This window comes from Muntiacus reevesi, chromosome 3 (assembly GCF_963930625.1).
Source record: "Muntiacus reevesi chromosome 3, mMunRee1.1, whole genome shotgun sequence".
In the NCBI taxonomy this organism is placed as follows: Eukaryota; Metazoa; Chordata; class Mammalia; order Artiodactyla; family Cervidae; genus Muntiacus; species Muntiacus reevesi.
Genome location: NC_089251.1, coordinates 263,678,982 through 263,684,244, shown reverse-complemented (window position 1 = coordinate 263,684,244; position 5,263 = coordinate 263,678,982).

Below are 5,263 nucleotides of genomic sequence, written 5' to 3'. Positions count from 1 at the left end.
AGGAAGTCAGGCCCAAGAACCAGCGGCAAGAACATGCTTGGCAGCATCTGTGAGAGTCTGAAAACTAGCATTCAATGTTTCTAATTCTGTGTGTGCGTGCTCAGTTGCATCCGACTCTGCCACCCCAATGGACTGCAGCATGCCAGGCTCCTCGGTCCATGGAATTTTCCAGGCAAGAACACCGGAATGGGTTGACAGTTCCTCCTCTAGGAGATCTTCCTGATCCAGGGATCAAACCCACATCTCCTTTGTCTCCTGCATTGGCAGGTGGGTTCTTTACCACTGAGCCACCTGGGAAGCCCTTCTAATTCTCTGTGCTGGGCTGAAAATCCTGTCTTTCATTCTGAACCTTTTGTGTATCAAGTCTGCTTTGAGGAAATCCAGGAGCAGGAGGTCCTGAGAACAGAGCTTGGAGGAAAGGGCCATCTCCCCTCAAGTCCTCAGCCCTGTGAAGGTGAGGCAGGGTCTGAAATGTTCAAAATATGTACGAAGAAAGAGAGGGCTATTCCACTTGGGAACAAAGGAAAGGGTGGTTCCAGAAGGGGCAGGGGCCCAGGGCATTGACAAGGCAGATGTTTGGGTTGCACTCAGGCCCCCACAAGCTGGTGCCAGGCTGTTCCCAGCCTGGCTCTGGGCTCCAAGCCTGTGGCCTTGGTGGAAGGACATTGCCTTGGGCCTCAGATTGTCTCCTGTGAAATAGCAATGACAATACTTAATTGGCAGGATTGTTGCATGAAATAAGAAGTGTTATAGAATATTTTTTAAGAGGTAAAATCATATATACATATATATTTGCATATCAAACAAATAAAAAGCAACACATTTTATGTAATCAGTTAATGTAACCAGTGAGATGCTACCAGGTAGCTTCAATGGGCCCTAGATTCACAGAGATTCAGTCCCTTCTGGACAAAATTCGCGTGCCCTGAGACCAGGAATCACATATATCTCTGTTTGTCCTGTACAAGCTAACTCAATCTCCCCAGAACAGCAGCTACAGTTAGTCACAGGCATGCACCCCTTACAATCAGACAACCCCCTGGGTGACACCCATAATTCCATCAGTAATTATTTCTTTGTGCAATACAGTTTCTGGCAATTTTTTAAGCGGTCTTCTCTTCTCCTCCAGGACCGTAATCATCACCCCCAACTCCCCTTGATCACAAAACTGTGACCTTGTTCAGTTTGACCTGATCATTTATGTAGGTGCAGTAAGAAAGTTTGTTAATTTACAGGCCCCCTTAACTTTGTCCTGTGCCACCGCCAAGGCCCTGGAATTAGCTTCTGTGGGAGGTTTTCACAATGAGTCTCAGCCTGGGTGTTTTTTTCATTGAAGCATAGTTGATTTATAATATTGTGCTAATTGTGGTTGTACAGAAAAGTGACTCAGACATATGTTACTGTATGCTTTTTTGTATTATTCTGCCATTGTGGTTTATCACAGGATATTGAGTATAGCTCTGCGTGCTCTACAGTAGGACCTTGTTGTTTGTCCACTCTGTATACAATCGTCTGCATCTGCTGATCCTAAGCTTCTAATTCACCCCTCCCTGTACCTCTCCCCTTGGCAACCACCAGGCTCTTCTCTGTGCCTGTGAGTCTGCTTCTGTTTCATAGATAAGTTTACTGCATCATACTTTAGATTCCATGTGTAAGTGATATCATATTTGTCTTTCTCCTTCTGACTTGCTTCACTTGGTACACAAATCTCTAGCTCCATCCTTCTTGCTACAAGTTGCATTATTTCATTCTCTTTTATGACTGAGTAGTATTCTAAAACCACAGGAAACTAACCAAACTGATCACATGGATCACAACCTTGTCTAACTCAGTGAAACTATGAGCCATGCTATGTAGGGCCACCCAAGTCGGACGGGTAATGGTAGAGAATTCTGACAAAACACGGCCCACTGGAGAATGGAATGGCAAACCACTTCAGTATTCTTGCCTTGAGAACCCCATGAACAGTATGAAAAGGCAAAATGATATGACAATGAAAGATGAACTCACCAGGTCAGTAGGTGCCCAAGATACTACTGGAGAAGAGCAGAAAAATAGCTCCAGAAAGAATGAAGGCGCTGAGCCAAAGCAAAAACAACATCCAGTTGTGGATGTGTCTGGTAGTGAAGGTGAAGTCCAATGCGGTAAAGAGCAATATTGCATAGGAACCTTGAATTTGGGTCCATGAATCAAGGCAAATTGAAAGTGGTCGAATAAGAGATGGCAAGAGTGAACATCATTTTAGGAGTCAGTGAACTAAGATGGACTGGATTGGGCAAATTTAATTCAGATGACCATTATATCTACTACTGTGGGCAAGAATCCCTTAGAGGAAATGGAGTAGCCTTCATAGTCAACAAAAGAGTCCAAAATGAAGTTCTTGAGTGCAATCTCAAAAATGACAGAATGATCTCGATTTGTTTCCAAGGCAAGCCATTCAATATCACAGAAATCCAATTCTATGCCCCAAACATGAATCCTGAAGAAGCTGAAACTGAATGGTTCTATGATAACCTATAAGACCTTCTAGAACTAACACCCAAAAAGGATGTCCTTTTCATCACAGGGGACTGAAATGTGAAAATAGGAAGTCAAGAGATACCTGGAGTAACGGGCAAATTTGTCCTTGGAGTGCAAAATGAAGCAGGGCAAAGGCTAAAGAGTTTTGTCAAGAGAACATACTGGTCATAGCAAACACCCTCTTCCAACAACACTAGAGGCAATTCTACACATGGAAATCACCAGATGGTCAACACCGAAATCAGATTGATTATGTTCTTTGCAGCCGAAGATGGAGAATACTGTCAGCAAAAACAAGACTGGGAGCTGACTGTGGCTCAGATCATGAACTCCTTATTGCAAAATTCAGACTTAAATTGAAGAAAGTAGGGAAATCCACTAGACCATTCAGGTATGACCTAAATCAAATCCCTTACGATTATACAATGAAAGTGCCAAACAGATTCAAGGGATTGGATCTGATAAACAGAGTCCTTGAAGAACTATGGACAGAGGTTTGTAACATTGTACGGGAGGTGGTGATCAAAACCATCCCCAAGGAAAAAAGTGCAGTAAGGCAAAATGGCTGTCTGAGGAGGTCTTACAAATAGTTGAGAAAAGAGAAGCGAAAGACAAAGGAGAAAAGGAAAGATATGGGCCTAACAGAAGCAGAAAATATTAAGGAGAGGTGGCAAGAATACACAGATCTTCATGACACAGATAACCACGATGGTGTGATTACTCACTTAGAGCCAAACGTCCTGGAGTGTGAAGTCAAGTGGGTCTTAGGAAGCATCACTACGAACAAAACTGGTGGAGGTAATGGAATTCCAGCTGAGCTATTTCAAATCCTAAAAGATGATACTGTGAAAGTGCTGCACTCAATATGCCAGCAAATTTGGAAAACTCAGCAATGGCCATGGGACTGGAAAAGGTGAGTTTTCATTCCAATCCCAAAGAAAGGCAATGCCAAAGAATGCTCAAACTACCGCACAATTGCACTCATCTCACATGCTAGCAAAGTAGTGCCCAAAATTCTCTAAACTAGGCTTCAACAGTGTATGAACTGTGAACTTCCAGATGTTCAAGCTGCATTTAGAAAAGGTAGAGGAACCAGAGATCAAATTGCCAATATACAGTGGATCATAGAAAAAGCAAGAGAATTCCAGAAACACATCTACTTCTGCCTCATTGCCTATGCCAAAAATTTTATCTATGTGAATCACAACAAACTGTGGAAAATTCTTAAAAGAGTTGGGAATACCAGACTATCTTACCTGCCTCCTGTGAAACCTGTATGCAGATCAAGAAGCAACCGTTAGAACTGGACATGGAACAAGGAACTGGTTCCAAATTGGGAAAGGAGTACATCAGGCTGTATGTTGTTACCCTGCCTGTTTAACTTATATGCAGAGCACACCGCGAAATGCCAGGCTGGATGAAGCACTAGCTGGAATCAAGGTTGCCAGGAGAAATATCAATAACCTCAGGTATACAGATGACACCACCTTTATGGCAGAAAGCAAAGAGGAACTAAAAAGCCTGTTGATGAAGGTGAAAGAGGAGAGTGAAAAAGCTGACTTAAAACTCAACATTCAAAAAACTAAGATCATGGCATCTGGTCCCATCACTTCCTGGCAAATAGATGGAGAAACAATGGAAACAGTTACAAACTTTATTATCTCGGGCTCCAAAATCACTGCAGATGGTGACTACAACCATAAAATTAAAAGTTGCTTGCTCCTTGGAAGAAAAGCTATGACTAACTTAGATAGCATATTAAAAAGCCGAGATGTTAGTTTGCCAAGAAAGATTGGTATAGTCCAAGCTATGTTTTTTCTAGTAGTCATGTATGGATGTGAGAATTGGACCATAAAAAAAGCTGAGCACTGAAGAATTGATGTTCTTGAACTGTGGTGTTGGAGAAGACTCTTGAGAGTCCCTTGGACTGCCAGGAGATTAAACCAATCAATCTTAAGAAGTCAACCCTGAATATTCATTGGAAGGACTGATGCTGAAGCTGAAGCTCCGATACTTTGGCCACCTGATGCGAAGAGCCAATTCATTGGAAGAGACCCTAATGCTGGGAAAGGTTGAAGGCAGACAGAGAAGGGGATGACGAGGATGAGATGATTGGATGGCATCACCAACTCAATGGGCATGAGTTTGAGCAAGCTCCAGGAGATGGTGAAGGACTGTGAAGCCTGGCGTGCTGCAGTCCATGGGATCACAAAGAGCTGGACACGACTGAATGACTGAACAGCACAATAGTTTACTACAAAGATATTAAATATGGTTTCCTGTGGCATACAGTAGGATCTTGTTGTTTATTTTATATATAGTAGCAGGCAACTGCTAATCCCAAATGCCTAATTTATCTCCCCCAACCCCTGTCCCCTTTGGTAACCATGTTTCTTTTCTATGTCTGTGAGTCTGTGTTTCCTTAATAAGTTCATTTGTATCATCGATAAGATCCCACATGTAAGTGATAGCATATGATATTTGTCCTTCTCTTTCTGATTTATTTCACTTAGTGTGATCATCTCTAGTCCCATCCATATTGCTGCAAATGGCATTTTTCATTCTATTTTATGGCTGATAATATTCCATTATATATATGTACCACATCTCTTTATCCATTCATCTATTGATGGTCATTTAAGCTGCTCCTGTGTCTTGGCTATTGTGAATAGTGCTACTATGAATACTAGGGTGCATGCATCTATTCAGATTAGAGTTTTCTCCAGGTCTGTGCCCAGGAGTG